The 12,709-nt window shown below is 37.1% G+C and overlaps 1 pseudogene; it reads right to left on the bottom strand.

Moving 5' to 3' along the window:
- Positions 1 to 1,912: 1,912 nt before the first annotated feature.
- On the bottom strand, positions 1,913 to 5,106 carry LOC134500478 (uncharacterized; annotated as a pseudogene).
- Between the last annotated feature and the right edge of the window lie 7,603 nt (positions 5,107 to 12,709).

Here is a 12,709-nt window from a genome sequence, read left to right on the forward strand (position 1 = left end):
ATCGTTCAGGTTCTCATGGTATTATATGCATACACAAGTACTGTACATACACATGTACACACACACGTGTGTGTGTGTCACCAGCCAAAAAACAATTTTACCACAAACATTCCTTGTGCATTTAGCCATAAATGCATTAAATAACCAACCATGGCATCACATATTCTTGCCTTTTTCTGTTGTGAGGTGCTGACATACCCCCTGCCCAGTGTCGAACCATTCTCGAAACATTGCATTTATTGTCAAGTGTGTTTTACTTCCAACATATGCCACTGTTACTGCATTCAGAAATCAGTTAGGTCTATCTTTGCACAAAACATTCTATAACCCACTCATTTTATGATATGTTTTCAGTAAACCAACAAATGTACCATTAAAATGCTCATAAATTTCTCAGTGACCAATTAATAGGAAAAAGCTCATCTACATATTCCTTGTATAAAACCACACTGCACTTCTCAACTTTTTCACAGCCAGATCTTGTATCCTTTCAGTCAGAATTTTGTGAACACCTTCTTGGACACATTCAACAAACAAATCTGAATGCTGTAGTTTTTGCATTCAGTATTGCTATCCGTTACTTTGTAAAAGGGAATAGTAACAATGTTCTTCCAATAACAGGCATAGATGCAGTCTTCATAGATGTTAAACCTACTCCATTAGAAAACCATACATCTCTCTCTCTCTCTCTCTCTCCCTGGTCCATGCTATGTGGCATATTGGCCAGTAAGAGTTCTCCAGCTCTTTCGGTCTTGGGCAAGTGTTTCGGCATCCTTCCATGTGATATGCAATGCCTTCAGGTCTTGTATCAGTGTTCTTCGCCATGTTATTCAAGGGTATCCTTGTTGTTATTGAGCATCAGGAGGAATCCAACTCATTGCCACTTTAGGGATCTGGTTGTTCTCCGTGCAGAAGATGTGACCAGCCAGTTGAAGTCTTCTACATGCGATGATGTTATGAAGTTTACATGACACATGTAAGCACCTCCTCATTAGTGATGTGATCAAAATATCAGATCTTTAGAATTCAGCAGAGGCATCTCTGTTGGAAGACGTCAAGCCTCTTGCTGATGCCTTCCAAGTCTCGCTGGCATAAATAGCTGTCGGGATCACAATAGAAGTGAACACATGCAGCTTAATCTTCAGCAATATGGACGGCAAGGACCAGAACCTATTCATCCTCCAAAAAACAGCTGTCGCTTTCCCAGTGTGGCACTTAACATCCACCTCTGCATCTCCATTCTGGGTGATCACACTACCCAGACAAGTGAACCTCTCCACTTCCTCTAACTGCTGCAGTCCGAGTACAATTTCCCATACTGGGGCCGTGGAGCTCCTCTGCATGATCTTCAATTTCTCAGTGCTTATCCTGAGGCCAACTTTATTTGCCTCATCATCCAAGACAGTTGTGGCATGTTATAGTTTCAGCTCATCTTCCTCAAGCAAGATGATATCGTCGGCGAAATCCAAGTCACCAAGGTAACTTTGGTCAGTCCAATGGATGCCTGTCCCAGTGTGCACTTCAACTCGCCACATGACATAATCAAGGGCCACAAGGAAGAGGAGTGGGAACAAGATACCACCTTGTCTGACCCTGGCGGTAATCTCAAAAAAGTCCATACAGCCATTCTCAGTCTTAACACAGCAGCTTGATCGTTGGTACAAGTTCTTAAAGATGGCAACAAAGACTGCTGGCACACCATATAAACACAAGATCTGCCAAAGGGACTCTTGATGGACACTATCAAAAGCCTTTTTAAACTTGACAAAGTTAATGGCTAACAGGTGCCAATACTCGATACACTATTCTACGGTATTTCTTAAGGTAAAGATTTGCTCGTTGCAGGACCTTCCACAATGGAATCCAGCTTGTTCCTCTCTCGGGTGTTGATCAGTGGCATTTCATAGTTATCTTAAGAGGACTGCACAAAGTGCCTTCCTGGGTACTGAGAGAAGGGTGATGCCCCACCAGTTGGTACATTCAGAGATGTTACCTTTCTTGGGGACTTTAACAATAGTGCCTCTTCGCCAGTTTTCTGGAACTGCACCACTGGTACTGCACCACTTTGCCAACACTTATTGAACAGCTTTGTCAGCTCGTTCACCATAGCCTGACCGCCATACTTTAGGATCTCTGCACATATCTTTTCCAAGCCATCTGCCTTGTTGTTTTTAAGGCTTCTGATTGCAATTTTGACTTCAATAGTAATCCCACCAGTGTCCACCTGGATCTCTTGTTGAACATTCTCTTCATTGAAATGATATGTATTGGTCAGATCTGGTTGATTGAGGGTCTCCTGGAAGTATTTGACCCATCGTCTGTTTTGCTCTTCCTGCGTGACCAAAAGCTTCCCTTTCTTATCCTTGATCAGGACACTGATGCTCTTCCTCATTCCAGTCAATTCCTTAATGATGCAATAAAGAGTCTTGGAGTCATTTTGGTTAGCCGCTTCTTGTGCTTCAGCACTTTTCCATTCCAGCTATTCTTTCTTATCTTTCCTGCAGTTTTTCTTCACCAGCCAGTCAAGTTCTATATCTCTCTGGCTCATTTCTTCCACTTCATCCGCATCTTTGGCTTGATCCCATTTTAGCTTTAAGACTTTCCTTTCATTGACCAGCTTCCATGATCTATCTTGGATCCACTGTTTCTTCCATTGGCCATGACGTCTCTCTATGGTGTTTTGGGCACATTCTGTGATGATGTCTCTAAGGTTGTTCCAGAGATTTTCCACACCGGTCATGTCCTCAAGAAGGCCAAAGCAACTGCATAGTTCCTGAGCAAAGGAATCAGCAACTGTAGGATTCTTAAGTTTCTCCGTTGTAAATGGTCTTTTTGGTATGAACTTCCTTGGGTTTTGAAGCTTTAACTTAATTTCTGCCCTGGCTAGGTAATTGTCCAATCCTATATCCACCCTTTTGTAAGCCCTTGCATCACCCAGTGATGACTTCCATTTCTGACTGATGCAAACAAAATCGATCTCATTAAAAGTGTGACCATCTGGTGACCACCAGGTTGCCTTATGTATATGTCAATGTCAAAAGTATGTATTACCAATGCACAATCCGTTGTGTTCACAAAAAGACACTAGTCATTCACCGTTGTTGCTGAGGTGAGCTGACCACACATATATACGGTATTAATAGTTCTCCAGTTACAGCATCTATATTCTTGTGATTGTGGGAAGTTACACAAATACCAGGTTACAATGCAAACATAAAAACCAAAATATAAAATATAAAAAACCCAGTGATAAAGCAGAAATAAGATCCCAAATGAATTCTTCTAAAACATGCCATCACACAATCACTGGGGCTGAAAGCATGCTGAAACAAAACAGCTTTAATTGGTTTCTGAAAGGTTAACAAATTTGAGGTTTTATATATCTCTAGGGAAAGAGAAGGCCTGCCATCTAATCCACCTCCATGTACTTCTCACAGGTATGTCCTTGGCAGACCCTCTCTAGATTATCAGGTTGGATGGGCAGTTCAGTTCTTCTTTTTTAAAAAGACTTTATTAAAGTTTCAAAATACAGATAAAATATGAAGTACAGAAAAGCTTGAAGAAAGAACTAAAAGAAAAAAGACACACTAAAAAAGTGCAGACATACTTTGAAATACAAAGAAAGCACTTTCTGACCTCCTTCAACCGAGATATGAATACAAATATATAATATCTTAATCTCTTACTCTAAATTAAGTCTTAATAAACATTACTTCTATAAACAATAACAGTTTGTACAGCAAAACCCAAAATCAAAACTTCATTTTTTCATATACTTCATGCACTTCTCACCAGCGTATCCTTAGCAGGCTCACTCTAGATGACCAGATCCGATGGGTGGTTCAGTTCTGTAAGGCACTGAATGATATAGTGTAGTGCTGCACTGTAACAGTTGCATAACATGTATAACTTTTCATCAATCTTCACTTGGATATTAACATTTGCAGTATTTCAATTCCACTCATTCACATATCACTATAATTCCCATAGGGGTCTCTAAAATACTTCCAGCACTCCTGCACTTCCATTTCTTCCCTACTTTTTAATTCCACTCACTCTGGCTCAGTCTTTAGTCATTTCTACCCACTTCCAAAACATCTTTTAAAAAAAAAAAATCCATCCAAGAAAACTCCACATTTTCTTGTCCTTTTTTTAATCTTAACCTTTTCTTGCTATTTTTACTACATTCTTTGCAATTATTCTTCTCTCTGTAAACATTATGCAATATCTTTTTCTCATCCTCATTCTTTGCAGCAATAATTTCTCTTACATACATTTTTTTCTCATTCACATAATTGTTGTTATTCTACCAAGAATAATTTTTCATACTCCCCATTAGCGTAACTCTCCACAATTCCATGAAACTTTGTAACATAATCCTTTTTACACTGATCCAAGCAGTTTCTACATCCACTTTCTATTTATGCCATTGAAGATGAATCTGTCTTCTAATATTTTTCTTATACAACTTGCACTTTCTGTTCCTGCTGTCATTCTATTTCACTCTAGTTTCTTTACTTTTTTCCCTTTTCTTCCAAGTCCACTTTTTCACAAGATCCACTGCTGACACTTCCAAGAAATGTATAGTATAGCTTATTATTGATTAGCCAATAGGCCATATCAAAATACAGAATATAAAACATAGAACATTAATAAGATCATATATAAAAACAGAATAAAAAACAATTAGATAAGAAAAGGAATAAAAATGCAATTCATATTTGTGGATCACCCCTACAGTTTACCCCAATCAAGCTCATATATGCAGATCTCAACTGAACTCTTTTATTCAAATAAAGGGCCACATTATATGTAATTTTTGAATTCTGACCATACATGAAATATGCTGTTTTAATATAAGGATTCCAGAGTTGCTTGTTTGTGAGATGGGTGGCTATATAAACATGATAAATAATTTATTTATTTATTTATATGTATATAAAAATGTGATAAATAAGTGCACATATTTCCCCATTAACACATTTCCACATCATTTTCATTTTTTTCAACATCATGCAGCTGTTAAAGAAAGCTGTATCAACAGAAATTATTTGTGCCAGGCTCCCCAATTAAATGCTCACAGAACATCTTCTCACCCGCATCCATCTTCCAGCAACCCTGTCAACTTGCGAGTTGACCGGCAGGGAGGGGGAGCATGGTTGGAGTGGGAATCATCTTGTCTGGGCTAGCTGCTCCCTGCCCCTAGCATCATCTAGCAAGAACTGTTACAGCAAGATGCTGGCACGAGAAGGAGGGGCATATACCTAAGAGGGCAGCTGGGGGGAATTTGAAGTTACTGTGATTTTAAAATGTAGGAACATGTGGGAAATTCCATTCACAACTCTTTCTCTGTACTGAATGCTTTGCTTCATTAAATAGATTTATAAGCAAAAGTTTATGAGTCGTAATTGAGTGATGCTTGAGTGTTCCAGTCATCACAGTTTGCCTCATCTTTGAAAAGCTGACATTTAATCTTTGACAACAAATTACCTCTTAATATTCCCCCCCTCCAAATCACTCAATAAACAGAATAGATTCAGCAGATGCAGTATTTCAAATTCACAACTTATATGCATTTTAAAATGCCTTTAGTGTGTGGCTTCTCTCCAGAGCTAAATTTGTGATTATAACTGAACTGCAGTACGTATGTATTATGTGTGTGTGTGTGTGTGTGCGCAGTATATCCTGCCTATTCTAATGTAGATGAATAGACTATTAGCAGCAATAAAACAGAGATGTACTAATCTCAAAGCTCTAGCAAAGCAATTCATAACTCTGGAAAATCGGGACACCTTAACATTGGTACTTTATCAAGTTGGATTACAATGTCTTCAACAATAGCAAGCACCCTTTTCAGCATTTTTGATCAGGACATGAAGAAAAGGCCATGACTTCTTATTCTATTTAGCTGCATTCATGATTTTGTCTAATGCCTTTCTTTAGCTCTCTTAACTAGCAGCAATTCCCCCTAGTTAATAACATAAACTAGTTAGTCCTTACACATTTCTGACTTCATTTTTTAACAGAGGAGATGAGATACTGGGAGTTCTACAGCCTTCTCCAACCTTCAGCATTCCAAATGTTTAAAATACAGACCCCAGTAAGCATTTGAAAGGCCATGCTGGCTGGAGAAGATAGACATATTTTTCAACGTTCTGTAGCTGAATGGGCTTCTATATATGTAAAGACGCATTTCCATTTTTAGTTTTAACTTTTCTTTGCTTCATCTCTAAACTGACAAACTCTTAAAATATAGTATTGTGTCAAAACACTAACAAAGTATTTCTGGCTGAACTTTCTAACAAAAGCTCACTCCTGACTATTTCTACCCTTGATAATCATTTCAATTCCCATTAATCTTAATGAATATATATGGCATGTAGATCTGGCCACTAAATGTACTTGAGGAAATCCATTTTCATTTAATGTTTACTGAACAGCATTTATTATAAAGTATTACAAAATTAATTCCTCTTCTGAAACCTCTTTTAAACGTTAACCTTCAACTAATTATTAATGGTGGACCATAGAACCTGGGGAAATGAGTTTTATAACAAAACCTTAATGTTGGCTGTGCAGTCAGTGCCACAATATTCAAAAAGGGAATCTAATCTAGAGGGAGGTATTCCATTTTCAGTGATATTTCTGCCTGCTTTCCACTTTCTCCAACTTTTGGATTATGACAGCATTAAAGATGCTGCACTAGATCAGTATAAATTTAGCCTTTGACACAGTTAGCTTCTCTCTGTAGATAGACTAATTAGACACAGGGCATCAACCTAGCTGGCAATTCACTTTACTGTTGTTGAGGATCTGCATCAGGGAAGAATTTTTTGAGGTTGCTCAACCAAGCAGATTTCATTCATCATAAAGAAAAAAGGAAAAGGAAAGGAAAGGAAAAGTAATTGATTGTTCACTCATATTCTTGAGACAACCATATCCTTCTCAAAACAAGAATAGCAGGAAAAACTACTTTAGGAGTCTTTGGAAACTTTTTTTTTAGTTAAAAGGACATTTAATTGGTTGATTGTTCTTTGTTATTAAGATATTATTATGTATTATTTTTCCATGGCCCTCTAGGAAGTTCAGAAAGCAGGAGAACCTGCACAGTAACAGAAAATGGCATGAAAGCAATTTAAATAAAATTAAATAAAGCTTCCTTTACCCTGGGCCACCTTCTGACTTTAATGATTAAGATAATTGCATAATTCCTGCTTCTGAAATTCTCATCTCAAGAAACAAGAAAGCAAGAAACCAGGAGACTGAGAGTTCTAGTCCCGCCTTGGGCATGAAAGCTGGCTGGATGACCTTGAGCCAGTCACTCCCTCTCAGCCCAACCCACCTCACAGGGTTGTTGTTGTGGGGAAAATAGGAGGAAGAAGGAGTATTCGGTATGTTCACCACCTCGAGTTATTTATAAAAAATAAAGGCAGGATAGAAAATAAATACAATACAATACAATACAATAAAAATAAATCAAAGTAGAAACTTTAGAAATTATTCCAGAATTGGAACTGTGCATTTTCCTATTGCATTCAATTCTCAGAAGTGTATTTTGCCTTCCTGCCTTCCAAGTACTTTGCTAATTTGCATTAATGGAACACTACAAGGAAGATGTTAAAGTTGTATAAAGTTATGCATTATGTGGAGAAGGTAGATGGGGACTTCTCCTTCTCTTCTAATGCTAAAGCTCAAATGATGCAACAGAGGGACAAAACACAGAAAGAAAGAAAGAAAGAAAGAAAGAGAAAGAAAGAAAGAAAGAAAGAAAGAAAAGAGAAAGAAGGAAAGAAGCACTTCTTTACATGGTACGTGGCTGAACTGTGAAGCTCACTGTCGGAGGATGAAAAAAAAAACCCAGGAATTATCCACACACAGACACACACAGACACACACACACACTGGCATTGTGATCCTTTTAGGTAGGTAACTTGTATTTCCAATAGATAAAGTGGCCTTGGCTTAACAAACTATACACACAGTACGTAGTCCTACACTGACAATTCCAAAGGGAGTTTTTTAGAGTCTTTTATCTATTTCACTTCCTCCCTCCCTGACTCACACAACTTCTCTCAATCCTTTTATCTCTGGGGTGGCTCACGGCGTGGGTTTGCAGGAATGGAAAGAGGGAAGAATAACCCTTCCCTGGACTTCTTGTATTCCAGCACCTTTGTCAGGTTATCCTCAGTGACATCTCCTGAAAGCTGCAGTTCTGTCCACCAGCTCAGCAGGTCTTTCCCTCGATCTTGCTCATTTCTGCTCGGCCTTCTATTGCAGATTCTTTCTCTACCAATTCCTTGATACCCACAGCATCTCCAGGCCATGTCATAGCATAACAGCTTCAGGAATGCCAGACAGCCTCTCCCTCCACCGCTTAACACTTCTGCCTTTTATACTGTGCATTTTCATCTTTGGTGCAAATGTGCAAATGTGCCTGCATCCAGATGTTTTAATCAGGTACAAAGCTTCTGCTTGTCTAAATGACACTGAGCCTGGTTTTGGCACAGGAAGAAATAATTAACCTTGAGACCATTATATCTTCCCAAATTCCTCAGGCAACTCCCCAGCCCAGGATATCGCGATCATGTACAGCTTCGGTAGTTTCAAAAGGATATTAGACAAACTGAAGGAGAATACTATTAATGGCAAAAGGAACTATGGCTGAAGAAACCTACTAAGTGGCACTGCTGCCTTGTTTGTTCATATCTGAGCCAAACCTAAAATCAAAACCACCTTTACCAACGATGCCTTCCCTAAAACTAGGTCGTCTTCTTTTTAAAAAAATTAAAATGCAGGATGAGCAAACAAGTTACACAAGATATTTGAAAAATAAGCCCACCTTTCCAAACAGTACAATCATAGCCTTGGGCCCCCACATTAATACCTCAATGTTCATTCAAAAGGGTGTTTAAATTAAGAAGTTGCTGGCTTCTTACTAAAAATAAAATAAATTGGTGAGATTTCCCCCTTTCTAGCCAACTAGCACACGCCTTACTCAAGCATCTGCCTGCAGCAGTGAATTTTTATAAAAACTGCCAGGAACATGTTAATGGATATAGTAGAAGAAATAAATGATCTGCCACTGCAGAAGATAAAAAGTGGGGGTGGGGATTGACTTTCTAAAGTCATCACTGAAATGCCTTTTGGAAGGGGGTTTCTCTGTCCGATCCTCAACCTTCCCAGCCCCTTCTTTCTTCTCCTGAGCCCATCCTGTCCTCTAAAACAATTGTACCATTCAAATTAATGCGTACATAAATATGCACATAATTCAGAGAACTCTTGCTCATGAATATGTTCAGCAATGCTTTCTTTCTGTGCCAGCATGTATTCTAGTCAGGTATATTGTTTTTTATTTATTTGGAATAACAACGAACAGAACCAATAATGTGAGTCATTGAAAGAGAATTCTCAGAGAAAAACAAATATCTGCTTCTTAATTACTGTGTTCTAGTCATTTTTTTTTTACGTTTGTATTATTAATTGCATTACTGTTTCATAAACATCTACAAAACATGACCATGCAGGTGGTTTCATTGTTGTGTAACTATGATAAATTTCATTGTTGTGTAACTATGAATGTGCTAATTATTGAACCAATGTACTAATTTCTCAGATAAGCAGTTTTCTTTAAGAACTTACAAAGAAGAATAGAGCCATACATGGAGAAAGAAATGAAGTTTTAGAAAAGGCAGAAAGATATGGGATCAGAAAGTTAACAGAAGATGATGGTGGAGAGCAGGAGAATACTAGAATGAGGGAGGCTATTGCTTTATTGATTACAGGAAGGTCTTGGGTTGTGCAGATCATGTCAGAATGTGGAATATACTGTAAGTAAGTAAAAGGTGTGTCAGAACACCTGATTTTACTTCTGAGGTACCTTTGTAAGAAGTCACTTCAAGACTTGGAACAGTGTGATTCAATCAATGATGCCTGTTGTCCTCATGCCTGTTTAACTTATGTGGTAACAATACAGTATATCAAAGAGATGATAGCTGAACTGAAAAAAATAGGAGGCCGAACTACTAACAACTGAGATACTTAGGTGACACTACTTTGTTAGCTGGTGAGGATAAGCTCATTGTTAAGGTAAAAATATAGTATTGTTGATCTCAAGAATAGAAAAAAGTTGTGCATGCCCAGAGTATATAAATTGAGGATAACTCCACAGGGAACAAGGGTCAATAGTGTATGTGTGAAATGGAGAATCTGTGTGAAGTGTATGTATGAAACAGAGAACTTTTTTTTATCCTGCTCCCTGCAGGATAATATGATTGCAGTTCTTAGCTGAGATCCATCTGGGATGTCCTAGATATGGAATAAGGGTGAGTTTTTAACAGCAACCTGGCAATTCTGATACATAAAATGGAATTTTAAAGAGAAAGTTTCTAGAAATGAACTCTTCTTTTCAACAAGGACACATGTGAGTTTGAAGGCCAAATATTCTTACTCTGTTCATGTCACAGTCCCTGGTGCACCAATTAATTTGAACTGGGATTTGGATCTTTTAAAAAGGTACAGTTCATTTCAGTACTTGTATCAGTAACAAACTGCTGTCTGATCAATCATGACATCTCAGCTTTGATTAATGGCTTAAACTGAAACTGCAGATCAAAACAGAGTCTTTGATTTATTTAGATGAATTTAAATAGAATGTGGATTCTTTCCAGATACTTTTTTTCATTCAGATAACTACTGAACAAAAATATATCAGTGATATATTTAAGATAGTAATATTATCCATTTTTGCTAAGATTTCCTTTTAATTAGCAATTAAAGCTGAAAGATCTATTGGTGAATGCCCAGACAGCTATATGAGATAACAAAGAGTATTTCCTGTTTGAGTAATGTATAAGTAAGCAGGCTTGCTTAGCATACAAAGTGAATTTAGATTAGTAAAATCATATTGAAATTTTCCAGTGTTGAAATACATTAGAACCTACCCATCTGGAGTTTCATAAGAAATGGCCAATTTTAGACAAAGGGAAGCACTAATTAAGGACTTAGATTTATGTACATGAGGCTTCTGGGGAAGAAATGGCGAACTGAAGACAGGTCTGCTAAAAGTGGAGCCAACGACAATGGCAGAATGAAGAGACGGCAAGTAGCTGGCTCTTCATAATTCCTCTCCAGACAAGGAGAGGACTTGAGATCGCCCACAAGTGCTCCAGACAGTTGCTCCTCACAAGGAGACTGCAAAACAGTGGTCTCCAGTGCATTTAGAACTCTGAGAGGTGAGGGAATAGCCATCATGCTCAAACTGCAGTTAGCACCTTTAAAAGGGCACTGGATTTGCATACTTCCTTTTCTTAACACTTTTGGAAATGGCTTGTTAACTGCTTTTCAGCTATTAGGAACTTTTGGATTGACAGATTTTACAGCACTGAGTGAGTTTCCTTCAATCCTTAGCAAAAGAAGTTTTAAATACAAGTTTAAGGATTTTTTTTCTGGAATAAACAGCAAATGGGTGATTAAAACTTTGATTTTAGAGAGTTACAGATGGACCAATGGTCCAAATAAATTTGAAATAAGATTTTGGAATTAATTATAAAGAATCTTTCCCATGCTTTTGTTGTGAATTCTTTAAAAAAACATAATAAGATAAGACTTTAAAAATTGGACACTGGAGGGAACTAGACAGAACTAATGATTACAATTAAAGGAGAAGAACACTCAAACTTGACATGAATACAGAATGAAGCAAAATATTTTAACACTGGACCTACTGAAGGATATTTTTGAACAATGGATCCAGAAGTTAATTTTAAGAGTGCCTGCCTCTATAGATAGACTGTGTTTAAAAGATGTTATGGAAGAGAAACAAGTATTACCTGACATGATTGAGACTGATCTGAAAGTGGATTTAAAAATGACAGGCTACAAGAATGACATGGAAAAAGATGTTACACTGGACATACAAAAAAACCCAGCTGATGTCTTAATAATCAAAAGGGATATACAAATAACAAACCAATAGAGTGACCTGGATAATTTTCCTATATTGGATTTACAAAAGAGGCTTGTTAAAGCTTTGAAGAATTTTGTGAGAAGGTATAAAGAAAAAATGAAAAGAAATCAAGTTCTAGGACATTGTTCAAAGGGATTAAAGATCAAGATTGCTAGAAGTAAAAGGAAGGAATATAAAGTTGGTGTATATGAACAATGTTAACATAGATTAGCTGTTATCTCTGATACCTCTTAATGGACTTTTGCTGACATCAGGACTAAAATGATGAGGTTTTATGGATTTGTTTATAGATAAGAGATGGGATATGGGAAGAAGAGATCATTTGTTGTATTTTAAGAGAAGGTGATAAGTTACTAAAATTGTTTATACTTGCTGTGATGAAGCAGAAGGTCACTTCTTTATATATCTCTTTTCTTTTTCTTTACTATATTCTTATATTTCCTTTTTTATTTTTCTTTCTAAGTTTTTTATTTTTTCCTGCACCTTCTATTTTTTCTTTATATTCTTTTTTTTTTAGTTTGTATTTGTTTTTATTGTTGTAAATTGTAAACTTTAATAAAATTACTATAAAAAAGATTATGCACTTTAAAGAAAGTCATATCTAGCCATAGTGTGGCACAATATGGTAACTCTGGACTACAAAGGTATCTGATTTCATCTTGTTTTTCTAGACGCAATTTATACTCACAGGAAGGAAATTAAGAATATATGAGCTTATCTAATCATTGAGAAACAAAATGCTCT

Source organism: Candoia aspera, chromosome 6 (assembly GCF_035149785.1).
Source record: "Candoia aspera isolate rCanAsp1 chromosome 6, rCanAsp1.hap2, whole genome shotgun sequence".
NCBI lineage: Eukaryota > Metazoa > Chordata > Lepidosauria > Squamata > Boidae > Candoia > Candoia aspera.